Source organism: Drosophila rhopaloa, unplaced genomic scaffold, assembly GCF_018152115.1.
Source record: "Drosophila rhopaloa isolate 14029-0021.01 unplaced genomic scaffold, ASM1815211v1 contig_167, whole genome shotgun sequence".
NCBI classification, from domain to species: domain Eukaryota; kingdom Metazoa; phylum Arthropoda; class Insecta; order Diptera; family Drosophilidae; genus Drosophila; species Drosophila rhopaloa.
Genome location: NW_025335047.1, coordinates 7,875,384 through 7,892,758, shown reverse-complemented (window position 1 = coordinate 7,892,758; position 17,375 = coordinate 7,875,384). Strand labels below are relative to the sequence as shown.

Below are 17,375 nucleotides of genomic sequence, written 5' to 3'. Positions count from 1 at the left end.
CTTAGAATATGAGTTTTTTTTGGTTGCTTTTTTAAAAATATTAAATTATTTAAATTTCCTATATCCTCCCAACTAGCTTCAAATGGAAGTAGAAACCTAGAAAGCATTTCGAAAATATACAAAATTGTTTTTTGTGCACTCACCGTTGCTGCACAGCGCGTTGCATTGCCTACAGATGACAGGCCGTCGTAGCGTCGCCGTCGACCACTTTGCTGATGTTGCTGGTTGCAGTGTTGCTGTTGCGTTATTGCTGCTGCTGCGCCGCCGTCGTCGTCGCCAGTGTTGTTGCTGCTGCCCGGTTCGTCGATTAGTTGCTGTGTGGCGAGCAATGGGCAGCTGATGGCCACACCCACTGCGCCCAACAGGCCGCTGCTGCAGTTGTTGCTGTTGCTGCTGCTGTTGCAGTTGCTGCTGCTGTTGTCGCTGGTGTTGCTGCTGCGCCGTCGTCGTCTGCGATGGCGATGGTGCGGATGGTGTTGTCGCTGGCGTTGATTGTGACGACGGCAGCGTTGCTGTTGCGCCGCGGCGTCTATTTTAATGGCAGCAATGGTGCTGCTTTATAGCAGCACACCACCTAACCACGGAGGTTGGCTGTTCCCGCTCCCGCTTCCCTAGTTGCTGCCGCTGTCCAAAAGTTGCTGCTGCCACTCAGTGTTGCTGCTGCTGCTGCTGCTGATGCTGCAGATGTTGCTGTTGCCACATGCCTTGAGCTGTTGCGTCAGTTGCTCGCTAACGATGACAATTCCATAAACATTTTCTCGGGTTCCTTCCTGTTTCGTGTGTTTCGTTTTGGTTTTGCTTAAATTCCTGATTACGTTTTTGTTGCTGGCAGCACTTTGTTGTGGTTGTTGTTCTTGTTGATGTTGATGGTTCGAAGCAATTCCAGTTAGCAAGGATGAAAGTTGTTGTGGCTGCAAAATATGGCAAAGAATGAGGGACAAAAATTAACGAAATGTATCAATTAACAAGGAAACGGAAACCTGGTGACTTATTTTCTAAAAAAAAAAGGATCAAACAAATGTTTAAGCTAATACATATCTCTTAAAACTACCCAGTAAAAATGATTATTTACGATGGTAAGTAAAAAGAAATGAATGTCCTCTCTAAAAGCAAACGAGAGTTATTAAAACTTGAATACAAAATAAAAATAACAACCTACGGAGACAAATAAATTTTGGCATGGGCTACTACACTATAATAACAATCACGACAAAAAATAATGAAAATTATTCTATCAATTAGCCTGGAAACGGAAGCTGGCAGCCAAAGTGCAGGACATAAATGGAATTAACCAAAAACAGTTGCCAAGTTGTCGAGGACCAGACCCTTTCGCTGCTCATTTGGCACACTTCCTATCTGGAGTTGGCTAAGGTCAGCAATTCTATGGGTCCGATGCGATTATAGCCGTATCTAGCGACATCAATATGAATATGTTATAAGCGATGTGAAAGCGGAATGGGAACAATTTATATTGGAAAAACGTTCGCATGCGGAAACGAATTTTGTGTAAATTATAGATTTTTTCCTCTTCTGCTTCGGCTGCCGTTGCCTGGCAATTTATCGTATTTGAGTTTTGGCTGGCAATGATAATTTATATATGTACATATGTACCGACTTGTATATGTGCCCGGCAGAGTGTGTATCTGGATCTCGGCTGGTCTGGCTTTTGAGGGGCCACACCCAGTTGACAAATTGCCAGGGGAAAATTAAATATTTTTTGCAGTTGTTAAATTGCCATAAAGCTGAACGAGTTCATGTTCCGAAGAAATTCGTTTGAGTAAAGTTTGGCTATTTCAATTAAAGCAAATTTAAGGAATTCCAGTTGCATTTGCCGTTAAAGTAAATGAATAAAGTTCATGTGGCGTCCAATTTATTATTACTTTTCATTCAGTAATTGAGGACTGCAATTAAAAGTCACAAAATGCACAGCAGAGCAGAAAATGTTGGGCCATTTAAACGAACGAAATGTGCAGTGGGAACATTTGAAATGCTAAAAGGAGTCCAAATGTGAAATGCAAATGACAAAGCCAGGATAAAGTGCAAGAGGAAAATGGGAATAAAATGTGAAAAAATGTGGGAGTGGACGGAAGAGTGAGGGAGTTGAAAATGGAATGAAAAGCTTGCAACTCTTAATGAGTTCGCTGACATAAAAATAATTATGAATTAAAGCCAAAGTTGCTTGGTTATTTTTTGTGTTTGGTTTCGTTATCCTTTCAGTTGGCTCATAATTCAAATGCATGTTAAATAAATACATAGAAACAGAGATGGAAAGAGGACAGACACAGTTGTCAACGAACTCGGCTGCGATCTGTGCCGGGTTCAGTTTGTTTCATTGTCTCCACAAATGCGACGTCATCGTCAGACGTTGCTGTCGTTGCTGCCGATGTTGCTGATGTTGCTGTTGCTGTTGCTGCTGTTGCTGCTGTCGCTGCTGCCGCTGTCGTCGGCTGGCGCCCGTTGTCTGTCTGCATTTTCATTTGTGGCGCATAAAGGGACGGTCCCGAGGAAGGCACAAGAGCTGCCAGCAAATGTCCATCAGCAACCACCACTACAGCGACATCGGAGTAACGTATCTGGGTGCCTCAATCTGCGGCTCTTTGTGTGTGCGTGGAGCATAAAGGAGCGACATAAACGGGCAGTCGGCAATGCGGGCAGTTCGCTGAATAAATGGGGGAAAGGAGTCCTCTTCTTTTTAGGCACTGCGGGTCGACTAAGTGCATCGCCAGCCACAATGCCCGTACCGATTTTGCAGATTTCTCCCAGAAAGATAGTACGGCGCATAATGCACTCGAGTTCGAGAGCCTTGGAGTTGCCGCTTAAAGCCCAGATTGAATGCTGCAGCACGTTCCGGCCAAGCTCTACTCCCCGGCGATCCCGACTAATGAGCTGGCTTAAATATTTAGCTAGGCGTCGGAAACTGAAAATTGAATTTTGTCTCCGGAAAGAATGCTATAAATTTCGGTGCCCAGCGACAAAGCAATTTCATGGCAACTGCAACCGCAATGGAATTGCACTCTGTGACAGATTTCTAAGTTATAAATAACGATGGTCTGCAGTAAGTTTTGGGCTATTATAGTTTATTTCTATTTTTGGTCAATTGTCCAGTGTCCCCTTGGCGTTGATTCATTTGTATATTGATCGGACACCGCCGGCTTTAATATGTAGCTAAGGAATATTTACTCCCTCCTTTTTGCGTCAAGGGCTTCGTTTATTTTATAAAGTGTTTGCTCGAATTTCCTCTGGCTGCGCAGCGCTGAAATAACAATTGTGACAGCAACTTTTGTCCCAGCAACTTGCAACTTGCTTAATTTTGTTTGTGCTGCACAAACTACTTAAGCGTGCAGCAGCACAAAAGGAAGACCGGGTCAGCGACTGAGACAATTGTGCCACGCTTCCTCCGAGATAATACATCAATTTCAAATTATTTGCCGAGCTCGGGCTGCTGGACATGGTGCGGGCGGGCGTGACACTTGCCGGCCAATATAAATAAACACTCGATATTCAATTTAGCAACGATTCATCAGCATATTGGCGCGGTGTGGGGCGTTTCGGGGAAGGAACTTGAGCTGGCAACAAAAGGCGCTCAGACGGAGACCAAAAATCAACTTCAAAAAAGGCAAATATTTGCGCAACAACAAGACGATGGCTCTGGCGACGCACAGGGGGGTGGATACAAATACATATATAAATATGTGGTAGCTTTTTATATAGCTACATTTGTGTGTCAGGAAAAAGACAATGCCAACAGCGTGCATACAAAAACATGCCAGAACAGGCAACTAAGCAAGTGGGAATTTGCGTTACAAACAATAACAACGAAAACAAAAACGAAACGAAACGAAAAGCGAAAAACGAAAGGCAGGGAAAGCCAACCGAAGGAGACTGTCTGACTGACTGGCTGGCGTACCTGGCGTATGGGTAATGTGCTACCTTGCAGGTAGTAGGTTGCAGGTGAGTATGGCAAAGGAAGTGGGCTGGGATGGGAGGATGGAGCAGCTGAAGGAGGCGACTGGCGAAACTGGGATAACAGGTCGGAGAGTATTCATTAGAGCAAACGAGAAAAACGTTTGAGGTAATAATAAAACGAGAAAATCAACACAAAGGCTGCCTAGACATGTGAGCCTAGCGAAGTCAACATTTGTTTACACGAGTCACTGAATTGTGATTAAATAAGCATGAAAATAATTACTAGGTAGCGGGGAGCCATTTAAAAATCACCGCAATATTTTGCGTTTGCAATCTAATAGATGAAAAAGTTACTTTGAAAAGCAGCCTTTTCACTACTGTCTAATAACTTAAAATTTGTATTTTAAAATTTTATTGACGTATTCTTTTTTAAGTTATGTTTTAACTCTGTTAAGGAATTGCAGTGCTTAATAAATAATGAAACAGTTTGATTTTCGGATCTAAACAAATCTTTAGTCGTAATAATTTATTTTCTTTGGTTTGTACAAAACGACAATATTTATATATGGATTAACTGAATCCCTTTAAAAAGACGATTGACATTTTTACGTAAACATTTTACTTTGTACGAATATTTGTTGCTCAATACGGATTTATGATTTGTTTGAATTTTTAGTAATCAAACAAAATTTTTGTTCTATTATACACACTATAAGTGATTTTGAACTATTATTAACCATTTCACGATATGGGTCTGGCATAAACATGGCGCTTGCCTTCGCCTCAATACTCAAGTACAGTGAGCTCGCACACTGACACACATTTCCGATGCCCCTGTCCGTCCGTATGTGTGTGCCTGTCCGTCTGTCTGTTTGTCTGTCTGTCTGTCTGCCTGTCTTTTTGCCTGTCTGCCTGGCTAGGGCGTTGAACGTAGCCGCAGTTGGAGCAACAGTTAAGTGGAAATAGTATAGCACATTTACGGGTCTCAGGTTGAAAGGGGAACGGACTTAGCGGGGTATCGGGCGGTGTAACTTACATTACAGAGCCGCTGCTGCTGGCATCAATTTTTGAGCAGCACTAAATGTCTAAATGGGTGACCGACCGACCGACTTGTGTAGACCGGACCAACCGACCGACTTGGCCAACGGATTGAGCGACGCACGGCGGAACCGGAAACGAAACTCAATTTCAGATTAGTTTACTGGAATGCGATTGGCGGACGCCTTACACTGCAATTGCTGGCGGTCCGCTTTGGCTGAACACTGGCACACACACAGGGACACGCGGATGCGAATGCGGATGAGGATGCGAATACGGAGGCGGATGCAGATGCGGATGCGAATGCGAATGCGGATGCGGGACCGGGCTCAGACTCGCTGCTCTGCAGCAGCCGCAGATGGGAGCCGTTGGCTAGCGGGCTCATTTGCCTGCGATTCGTGGCAGCATTTTGTTGCGTTTTGGTTTTTATCTTTTGGTAACTACAAAATATTCGTTTGACTAACTCTGTTTATGTGTCAGTGTAGCAGGTTAAATGTGTTTTTCGGTAGTTTTTTTTATTTGTTTTTCTTTTTTTTTTTTTTTTAATGTGGGCTCTGCCTTTGCTTTTCTTTGTTTGGTGAGACGCGGCGCTTGTCACTCGCTCGATGCGTACGATTTCTTCAACCCGCGGGCTCTGAGGCAACTACTGATGGCCGCCGCTGCACGGCAGACTTTTTCGCAGCTGGGGCCGCCGCCGCTGGTCCTTTGGAGTGGATGCTGCTCGGGATGTGGCCGTGTGGCAGTCGCCGCCGCTCTCCGCCGCTCTGCGCATGCTGGGCCACAAAGCGACAAAAGCGAAGAGCGTGCAGCCACCCTTCGCTCTGGATCTCTGAGATACAGCTTCTGTGGCTCTCTTCAAGTGTTAAGTCCTCTGACCAGCCAGTAAGTTGGCAATGGTCTTTGATTTTCATGCATCCTCCATTTTGGCTAATTCCTTGGGCGAGCCTGTAAGTAGGCAATGTTTTTTTACAGTGCCCACATAAGTTTTTGGAGAGTACAGAATGGCCAGGATTTTTAATAGTATTTCCTAGACATTTGTTAATAAAAAACATTAACTTAGATTTTAGTATTGCCATCAAAATAAAAATATAAAACTCTCTTAGCTGCTTATTCTCTTAGCTGCAACTCCAAAAGGGCGTTTTACTTTGAGGCACATGGAAACGAAAAGTCTACAAACCGAGAGCATCCTCTACCCAAACTCTCACTCTCCCAGCCGCCGTGTGTCTCTTTTGTGATGTCTCTCCGCTTTTTCGGCCACCATTTCTCAGCCGCCCGCAAATTGTTCGCCAGAAACTCCAGGGACTTGTGTCGTCGCGAGTTGGGCGGACAAAAAGTGGCCTGGCTAATAATTTACATATAGGGCGTGGATTTTTCTCCGGCCGAAACTCTCCAGCGGCGATGGATGCGTGTGCTTAATCGGGGTATCGCCACCACCCACACCCGCACCCACCGCCCACTGCTGCCACTCCCCCCGCTGCTTTTCCGCGCCCCCGGGCGTCCAGTCACATTTGTTTGTTTATTTCGAAACATTGTTGTCCTTATTTCGGCATGCCTTTTGTTGAAAATGCAGAGGGCTTTTTCGGGAGGGGAGGCGGCGAAAGAGAGCACGAAAAAGAGAGCGAGTTTCATTATGCGTGTGAATGAATTTTATTTGTAGATCTGTGTGCGTGCTTGTACATATGGGTGCAAATGGATTTGATGTAAATTGCAATTTTATGCGTATTTTCATTTCGTTTGCGATTCTCATCCTCTGCCTTTTCCCTCTGTTTTCCATCTTCCTGTTTCTGTTTCTGTTTCTGTGTCCTGCCGCCGTGTCCTGCTGTGCGTGTAATTGATAATGGTCTCGATTGTGGTTTCTTTGCCATCCCCCCTTTTTTTTCTCTTTCTGTTTCCCTTTATCTTTGCTGTTTTTGTTTCTGCTTTTGTTTGGCTTTCATTTGTCTGCGTTGGGCGAATTTTTGACAAAATGTGTGCCCTGCCACTTTGTGTGGCATGCTATTGCTTTTTGCTGCTGCTGCTACTCCTGCTGCAATGCATTCAAGCCGCATGTGTCCAAGGCAAATTGGCCAGTTACCATATTTATTTATATGCGAACACGTGGCAATATTTACAAGCGTAATTTGTCCTATGCCAACTTTGTTTTTATTGATAAAAATACCTGCGACAATCGAAAATTCCATTCACCGTCATTTTTTTTGAGTTTGGTCTAGGCCACCATTAGTTTTTTTATTGTCAAGAAAAATAAATATGGAAATATCAAAAGTATTTTTAATATAAGAAATATGTTGTTTTAGGACGTAAAATTTTTGACATTTTAAATGTAATATTTACTTAAATTTATTCAAGGAGTAATTTTATTATTTAATAAACTGCCAAAGTAAATTTAAACTATTTTGCTGATGTATAGCAAATTAAATGTTAGAATATTGTGTTTGATAGAAACCCTTTACAAAAATTGAGCACTTGCAGTTAGTCTGCATATATGTATAAAAAGGAATTTGCACACTCACGTATATTTGAGATAGTGCGTGACAATATTTACAAGTGTTCGGCGACCTAAGCTAACTTTATTTTATTTGTGCAAAATGCGAATGAGGTGGCTCAATGGCTGTTGACTGTATCCGTTTCGCCTTTGGCCAACTGGTTAGAAAGGGTTATCAATGTCTGGCTCTGATTATTTTGTTGAGCTGAGGTCAAGAATCGTGCAGAGAAATTTAAACGAAATTAATCCAAATAAGTTTCGTAAGCGAAGGCGGAAATAATTTTGTTCCATGAAAGCCGAAAACACTTAACGATTTATATGTGTTCTTTCTCAATTAAGTTGTTAATTTTAACGTGCAGCTATTAGTCCCAAGCAGGCCACCAACTACGGTTAGCAATCGCCACACCCCTCCACACGTCCGGTGTCTACAACATTTCGCAATTTGGCCAGGGCCCAAAGGTATACGTGTCGACTGGCCCAGGACAATGTCGCACTGGCCGGGACAAATGGCTGATGGCAAGCGGCAAAAGGCAAACGGCAACGGTAACGGCAAATGCCAGACATCATGGCCAATGGATGGCCGCTCATTTGGCGCTTAAAAATTATGGCCACATGTGGGCAGTACCAGTACCGCCAAGCGTTGTCGGCCACGCTCGTCGCCTTGGCCAACGTGTTGACCGAATTTTGTTACGTTTGCAAGTTTATCGCGCCCACTGCTGCCGCAAGGTTCTCCTTTATTCCATACCCCCACCCCCATCCCCTTGAAACGCGTGTGGATGTGGGTGTGTGAGTTAAGGCTAAAGCAGGGTGGATGTGTGATGGCTTAGTGGGTAATTGGTAGGCAGGCTGCATCGTCTGTGAGTGCCACAACGCATCAGCCGAGTACACAGCACAGAACACCTTGACTCGGTCTTTGATGTAAATAAGTAAATCGTCCGGCCGAAGGGGCGTATGCGTAACGTTAACGCTTGCGGGAGGCGGAAAAAGGGATGGGTGTGCGTCAGAGAGAGAGAGAGAGAGAGCTCAGACTGGGTCTGAATCCGAGCCAGTCTGGGCATATTTCATTGTTCACTTTAAATGTTAAACAGGCCCCAACCACGGTATTGTTCTTGCCTGGTTTGCTGGAGAATACCTCTTGCCAGCAGGTTTGTGCAAATGTTGTAATGCTTTGTCACCAAAGCGGTTGCAATTCAGTGTTGGCCAAGTCAGCTGGAATCTTAAAAATTAAGCGATTGAATAGCTAAGGGTGGTCTCATTCGAGTAAACAAAACGTTGTTCAAAAAAAGACAATTTGAAGAGTTAATTTTTTTTTTGTCTTCCTTAAATTTTAATAATTGGTATTGGAAATAGTTTTCCTTCCTTACACTTATCTTAAAGTATATATTTCAAATTGGCTTGAACAGTACAGTTTGAGAATCGCAATTGATGTAGCTTAAAGGTATACAAACCATTAATAATAGAAATTTTGGAGTGTATGTAGGAGATTCATCGAAGTAAATCACATTCTCTCTTTCAATCGATTCTTTGAACCCCCATTTAACTGCTCTCTATCAATTGCCTATCCGTCTTCCAGCTCCTATGAGCTCTCCGGCCAATTATTTATATCCTGATTCAGCCGTAGTTCCAGATCATGACATCACTAAGCCAGCACCTGCATCTAGTTACCTTCGGTGGGCGCCCGAAAAATTGTATGGCTTTGGCTGCCTTCACATCCTTTGTTTTCCCGTGTGTGGGTGTGTTTTTGTGTGTGTACCTGTGTGTGTATTATTGTTTTGGCTCTGTGTGAAGTGCGCTGCTTGAAATGCTGCACATGCCTGGCCAACCGCATGCCAGGGCTTAGAGGACCGCCGCAAATATTTCGGGGCTGCTTGCCCAGAGAACGCTCTACTATTCCCTACTACTGTTTTTCCCCTGCTCAAATTTATGGTACCGAGCGGCCCCACCTGTCCCTGCTTTCAGAGGCCGGCAGCACAATAAAATACTTTTTGCATTAGGCAAAAATTTGTTAAAAATATTTGCAGGTTTTTTCTGCTTGACCAAAGAGAGGAGAGCGGGGGTCTTAAAGAGCCAGCACTGGGTCTCGGCAATTAGGGCTGCTTAAGGGTTAAAGTTGTGGAGAGGACGGGAAGTCGCACATTAAGCGCTTCATTAAATATTTAAGTTTGACCTGGTGGCGCTCGTACCACGCTGCGTATACGTTATACGAACGAACAGTACCAGCGTGCTGCTGCCACTGTTTTCACTGCTGCTGCTGTTGTTTCTGTTGTTTCTCCACAAAAGAAGTGGATTCTTGTAGCTGGTGCAGCAGAAATAATGTTAAGTGCGGCCGCGAGCATGAAACTGACATGGTTTTCAGCGTTTTCGCATTTTCCCCTTTTTTTTCTTTTTGCCAGCAGTTTTCTTTTGCATTTTCCCTGTGTAGCACTTGTGCGATGCTCGCAGCGAATCTTTTTGGCTTGGGCTTCCAGCTTCAACGGGCTACGGGCTTCGCCTTCTCTTCACAGCATTTGGCCTGGCATTGAACCAGTTCTCCTCTATCAATTGGTGGTTCTGGGATTTGGCGAACCAGCTCAAAGACACTTCCGCCCTGCCACCCTCGACATAACTTTCATTTCAAGCTCTGCAATCTGCATATTAAAATGCCGGGCTCCCTTCTGTCTGATTGCCACTGCACAGGGCCCGGCTGCCTTTCACTTTGTCAGGTTCTCACCTCCCAAAAGTCGGGCGCAAATTAAAAACCACGACTAACGACTAGGCGAGCACCCACTCCACCCGACATCTCTCATATTCCGTGCTCAGATTTCCAGCACTCCAGACTGGCGAACACTTAACCGGTTTCTGTAGCCATAACCGCTTCCCTTTCTGCCGCCACCTACATTTGCTCATTTGCCGCACTGACTTTTTGGGTCACATCCTTTGGGAGCAATGCGTCAAAATCAGTGTCAACGCGCAGCGGGTTTCTCCTCCGCTATATCCCTACTTCCACTTCGAGAAATACCGGATGTAAAACTGGAAAATTCCATTTTAAGAATTGGTTAATCAAACATAAGAAACAATATATAAAATGGTTATTAAATAATGCTCATATAATACATTTCAAGTTCATATAAAATTTTCGTTACATACATCTGTATTAGTTTTGAGGAAAATAATTATAGTCAGCCTAATTTAAAAAACATTTTCTCAAAGCTTACTACAATTATTCAAAGGTTATGTAATATTGGTTATCGTTTAGAAAGCAAAACCATTTTTTCAAAAATATTAAATATCAAATAAAATCCCAAATCTGTAAACTTTTTTTCAGTGCTCACCACTTTTTATCTTATTCTAGCAATGTGCGTGTTAAAAAATTAATTTTTGCCGTTATGCAAACCACTTTTAGCTTGCACTCCCATTTCGCTGCCAACTCCCAACCAGAAATTGGCATAGTTCGCCTTTTGAAGGTTGGCAATAAATTGCCAAAAAAAAAAGGGGAAGAGGGGGGGTTGGGAAGGAAAGGCACGGAAACCTGCTGCAATGTCGTTACCTTGGGGCTTATCGCATAATGTCTTCATGGGCGTGGCTGGCAAATGGCAAATGGCAAATGGCGAATGGCAACCGGCTGCCAAGCGTTTATCGCAGCTCGCTTAAGCCCGCCAAATTTCATAAATAGTTTGCCCATTTCGATCGACCGTTTTCGGGGTCGTTGATTAATGCCCAAAGCCCGCAATCCGAGCAGATACATTTAATGGGTGACGAAGGCATCCTCAACGATCCTTCATAACCGTTCGCTGGGCCTTTCCCTCTCCCTTTCCCGCTTCCCATTTCCCATTGCGTTTCAAGTGCAGCGACTGCACTGATGGCAGCTCCTTCAAAAACTTGCTTTATGGCCGTCGTTGATGACTTGAATAATAATCATAATAATAACAAGGACGGGCTGTGACAAAAGCACACCTGCCGCACACCCACACCCACACCCTCACTCACACACAGACGCACACACTCTACGTGCACTTGTGTTTGTGTTTCGTGCCTGTTAGGCTGCCACGCCCATTCCCTCCGACGCCTATGGTACTTGAAGTGTGTTTAAAGATAAAAATGCAGTTTATCCTCTTTTCAGTGCAACTAACTGAGGAGCCTTGTGTGTGTTTGTGTGAGTGTCGTTTGTGTGTGGATTTCCATGTGTGTGTATGTGTGTGTGTGTATGTGTATCCACGCTTTTTGGCCTGCTGAGTGCTTTAGAAAGAATTTTTGTTTTTGTCCACATTCTTGTGTAGGCAGCCTGCCACGCCCCCACCAGGCACTCGTGCCGCCCATTTAGTCCACCGCCCAGCTGAGACTTTCCTGCGCTTGAATACTTTTCAATAGTTCTTCAATAGTTCGCCGTCAACACTCTTTCAATCTGCGCCATACTCTGCACTTTACACCATACTCTTTCATTCCAGCCAGCGGTGTGGATTTCTCCCTTTTCGCTTTGTTTAGGGCTCTGAAAAGATACCTCCACTCTTTCGAAGCATCAAATCCGAAAACATGTGCAACGAGGTTGGGAATTCAGGACAGTCCACATTTGGGTTATGGGCAAATTTAATTGATTAAGGATAGGGTTGAAATGAAAATCAAGGTACAAATATCTTCATCTCAATTTTAAGCTCGACTGGGTCAATTATTGTATAAAAACTTAAGCTACATTAAAATTTCAAGAAAAAACGAAATCAACAAAGGCTAAAAAACAGACTTTTAGTATATGTTTCTTGAAATTGAATAAGTACCGGCCTATCTTCCAAGAACTGCAGTCAAAAAATAAGATTATCAGACTTATAATTTGATGGAACACATCGCATCCGCTTTGTGAGCCTAGAGCAAACAATGCGGAATAATCAATGGAGTCCCGGCCTAGCGATATGGCCAAATGGGAATTCAGAGACGGCATAATAAAGTCAGCGAATTAGGAGCCAAGACAACAATCAAACACAATCAGCAAATGTATACAAAAAATTGAATTTTGATTCGGATGCTGGGCCTGGCTAATGAAAATCAATTGGGGCGCATGCCATTTTAAGCGGAAGTCCGAAAAAAAACAACAGCATTCCGAATTGCTGTTTGGCTCCGGCAAATACCTAATTTTGCATGCGATGGGATACATTTTGCTTATGCGCAGCAGGCATAAAATTATATAAAATATAAATAACAAAAAGTTGTTATGAATATGAAATGATTGTCGGCGTAGAAATGAGAGAAGTTTTCGGATTGATGCTCGACGCAATTTCAACAATCAAAATAAATATTTAAACATAATCGGGGCCACAATTAGCCGGAGACTTCACCCTTGCCGGCTGTCCTATCTTTTTGGCCGGTCAGTGGTTAAAATAAATTAGACTTTGGCCCCCTTTTGCCAACCAAATGCAATTGGCCTTCATTTGCGAATGAGCAAATAAGTGAGTTAACTGTAATTTCGGGCTAGTAATCATTAATAATTTATGGCCAATAGGCCTTAGTCGAGCCCATTCGGTCTGCCCTCTCTGTTGCACACACACCATTAAGCCAGGCCCAAGTGGGCGGTAGGGGCAGGAAGGGGCGTGGCTGAGGCCAGGGGTTAAGTTGGACTGAGTGGCACTTTGGCCTGGCTGCCGTTGCCAGCCACTTGACGTTTGGTAAAGCAAATTTTAAATAGCACAAATACTTGTGCTCCTTTCAGTTGTTGTTGTTGTTATTATTGTTGTTGTTGTTTTTGTTGTTGTTGTGCCAGTTTTTGTTTGACCGGCAACAATTGACTGAGCCCTCGTCTTAACCCATTGAGGCAACGGACTGCAGGTACAAATGAAATGTAAATAATTTAACGGAAATAAGTTTAACGGTCTGCGCCTCAGCCTTGTTGATCTTTCAATTTGCTGAAGAAATGGCGAGAAATAGAAGCAATCAGAGCAATGAATACAAAAGAAGCTACAAAAGCTTTTCAGACTCACTAAATAATATGATAATACGACGCTAATTAAGAAAACAAATGTTGGTTTAAATTTATAAAACATAATTACAATTTAAAAATTAAATTTCATATCACTTTTCGATTGAAATATATTTTTGTAAAAAAATGTAATATAATTTAAAACTAAATTACTTAAATTTTTTTAAAAATATTTGTAGTTTTGTAAGCAATTGTTGTTTGTTATATTGAGTATTTTCAAAATTTAGAAGACCTTTGACATGCCTAATGTTTAAGCAATATGTATACACTTAGTGTTAATATTGAATATTAATTACATCAGCTGCTTTGTTGAAATATGATTAAATTAGAAGCCAATTTAATCATAGCGACTTTTGCTCAGCGGCTTGCATTGTCTTTCTGTCGAGCCTTTTCGTAGAGCTTCCCGTATTTCTGCTGCGGGATGGCATTACTCACGTTCACGTTCATTGCAGGCGTACGTGCTAATGCTGGAATATTGATAGAAATCCTGTAAATATCCTGTCAACACGCGGCATCAAGCAATGAAGGGAAACACAACAGAGCAGGAGCAGTCATTTGGCAGGACGAAACGGAACGATGGGCAGGGAAATGTGAGGCAAGGAGGCCATGGCAGTCGCACGCTAATAGCGACAGCTGCACGTCGTCAGCGATAACAGGATACAACATTAAAGTACCTTCAGATTTATTTTAAAGAGGCACACCCACTTTACTTACCCCCGCCCGTCCACCGGCTTAAGACATCAAATTATGACAGGTTGTGGCTGTTTTCGAGGTATCCTTCGTACCATGATTCCATGATGGATTCTCCCAGCTACTCAGCTCGGTTGCCATGGCGGCACCAAGCTGCTTAAACACTCTAAAATGCTGGGAGTAGCTTCTAGTCAGGGCTTTTTCTCAGTTTTGTAATACCGAGGGGCTAAATCGTGTCTCTCTCCCTTTCAAAGTATTTTACTTGCTAAATTTCATTTGAATTAAATTTCATTTAATTTTAAACAAATTAAAGGAAACCCATAAAATAAATTTGTGTAAATTAGTAATAAAGTTAAGCCAATATTAATAGACTTTTTAAATGGTCAATACATAAAGAAACTTGAAACTTTAATTGTATACATAAAGTTAGAGCAAGTATCTCGTTTATTGGCTCTTAGAAATCCATGAAAACCCTAACGTTAAAAATTTGTGAAGAATAACTTTCTCTTTGTTCAAAGCTAAATTTATGGGTGGCAGATAATATCCGTGTTTACATCTTGGCTGCACAACTGCAGCTAGTTATATTTCAGCCTGGCTTATCAGGAAAAAAACACAAGTAGTCTACTGATTATAAAAATAATATTCTTTGTTCCTGGCCCCCCCTCCCTCTCTCGTTTTAATACTGCAAATTTCCCTTTCTTTTAAGCTGATCCCAAGCCTTATCAGCACACTCCAGTAAACACCAATCCCAAGCTTCCCTTCCGCCTCCTGGCGCAACTTTAGCTGCACATTTTTGTATTTCTCTTCCTGGAATTTCACTTTATTATAAAATATTGAGGATGTACACAAACCGAAAAAGAAAGCAGCGTAGAAGAAAGAAAAGAAATCGCTTGCAGAGGGGCAAGACAAGAAAAGGAAAAGCTTCTCCTCTTCGCACTGGCAAAAGACAGGCGAGACCGCCTTCCGTTCTGCCTTCCCCCCCCCCGACTTTGAGTAATGACAGCAGCTGCTCTAATCGAAAACGTGTTTAAGTAGCTACCTGAAGCATTTAATAAAGCGAAATAAAAACTGGCAGGGACCGAGGGCACTGCAAAATGCCAAAAGTCGTAGGCGTGGTCATAATTGCTTGGTATGGCGTGTCGCCATTTTGAAGTTAGTTACACAAGACAATGGCCGCTGCGAGCGGAAACGGATGTGGCGGCTTCATTTTGCCGTTTTGTTGTCTGTCATTTGCCGTCAGCCCCTTTAAGTTCTGTACGTGCGGTTGCTTTGCGGTTTGGCTTGTAGTTGTGCCCGCTCTGTAAGTGTGTGCGTGTTTGTTTGTTGGTGTGCGTATATGCCACTGCATGCAAGCCTGTGTGTGTGTGATAAACATAATAAACATTCTTATCCCGACCGGAGAGGCATACACGGGCTTAGTGTCTAACAAATGTGCGCCGTGTGACAACGCAAGCGACATGAGTCGCAGGGCAAGGTGCCGCCTGCGGTCTTCACATAGGCATGCGTATATATACACTGGAAAAAAAACACAATATAACACATTATTTATTAAAAACCTTTGATTTGATTTTATCTAGATTGATTAGTTTATCTATTTGACTTAACAGAACTAAGTATTTCAAAACGGTGTACCTCTTATTTCAAATAAACATTATTATTTTCCATTTATATAAGAAATAGTCACAGTCATAATTACTATTTTATTTTTTCGTACCTGTTGGTATCTGCATTTACTATAAATATATAAATTAAATTGTATATTCTTTATCAATATATTAAAGCTTAAAACTTTTTAAGAATAAATTCCAGGGCAAGAACTCAGATCAAAAGAATCAATAAGATGTTGATAGGTTCCATTTATTTGTCTCAGTGTACTCCCATTTCGCTGCCTCCGAATCGCATGTAAGTGTGTGAGTAAGCGGAATGAACGGTAATCCGTCGTGTTTTGAATAACAAAATTTTCCGTACGAGATTGTTGCACACTGGAATTTGTCCGGACCGCTAACAAACCGCAAGCAATGTCAAGTGGCACGAGGTGGAAACAAAAGACACAAGCAACAACTACGAAAAAAATGCCGTGTCCTGTGCCACGCCCAACCCAAAACCGCACTCACACACACAAAGGTTCCCTTTTTGTGTCCCCGAAAAAAATAAAATAAAGAAGAACACTCAAAGGATAAGGGATATGCTGGCCAAGTCGCGCACGCACATTTCGCACAAATTCTCGTCGGCCTTTAGGCCAGCTGCCATTGCGTGACAATCGCCACCTGGTCTCAAACACATACGTATTGGTAAAGGCTCCTAATAATTGATCAGAACATAATTCCAACCATATCAAACAGAAATCATGCACATTTATTTTAAATTGATCAAGAAGCTTTGGGAAAAATAACTTCTGTATAAAACCAAACAACCAATTTGATTTTTTTAAGCTTATGCTCTGTTTGTCACATTTCAGTTTTCTTCTTTGATGTGTTTGTGTTTTAAATGTGCCAGAAACCTTTAATTTATTTATTAGTTTTGCAAGGCACTGATAAAATCATTCTTGGTATTAGTATTTATTACGCACATGTCAATAAATATTAATTAGTAACAATAATTTTATGCTAACAGATTAGTTGAACCAGTTATTAGTATTAGATCACAAACAGACACAAACTTAAGGCTACTAATTTTCATTTGCCTATAGTTCTGCTTCAGAAAGGGTACCCTAAGCTTCGGTTATTCCATCTCACAGGATGCTTAAGCTGTGCTCACCGCTTTTCAATTTCATACTCCATTCGTTTTCATCTGGCACGCTTTCACTTTCTGGCCGCCCAGCTGTCTGTTTGTCCCACCTGCTGTATTAATGGCATTTATTATTTTCTCGTTACACGTTGACTTTTGTGCGGCAATTTCTCAAACCGAACGCGTCGTTCGCCGGAGGAGCAACAAACGATAACAGCTGACAAGGATAAAGTGCAAACGCTGTCAACGGAGTCGGGCCAAATACAAGTAGTTGGCCAGCCGAGCAGCAGCACCTGGACATCCTGTAAGCGGCTAGGAGATCCTGCCAGGGTCCTCGACTTCGGATTTGGCCTGGGCAGGCAGTTTTTCTTAATTTCAGAGAATCTGCTAGGCCAGCGATAAAGCACTTGGCACCGCGCCTTGTTTGGCCTTTAAATTTAAATTTATAACACCCGACAAGTCGCGCCGCCTCGCTGGGGAAATGGGTCGCGCTTAGTTAATTGGACTGGCTGATGAATTGTTGAGCCGTTGGCAAATTAACCCTCATCAGGTTTGGATGGGTCGTTCGCCCTCGACTTTCCCTATCCTCCG

The 17,375-nt window shown here is 42.7% G+C and overlaps 1 protein-coding gene across 1 annotated transcript in view; it reads right to left on the bottom strand.

Annotated features, from left to right (window-relative positions):
• The window catches only part of LOC108037847 (acetylcholine receptor subunit alpha-like 1), a 68,371-nt gene extending 62,789 nt beyond the window's left edge, over positions 1-5,582 (bottom strand). The window contains exons 1-2 of the mRNA XM_044458639.1: positions 4,943-5,582; positions 144-911 (exon numbers count right to left, since the gene is read on the bottom strand). The gene's annotated coding sequence lies outside the window, so the exon portion shown is untranslated. The remainder of the gene's footprint in view (positions 1-143; positions 912-4,942) is intronic.
• Positions 5,583-17,375: the final 11,793 nt, after the last annotated feature.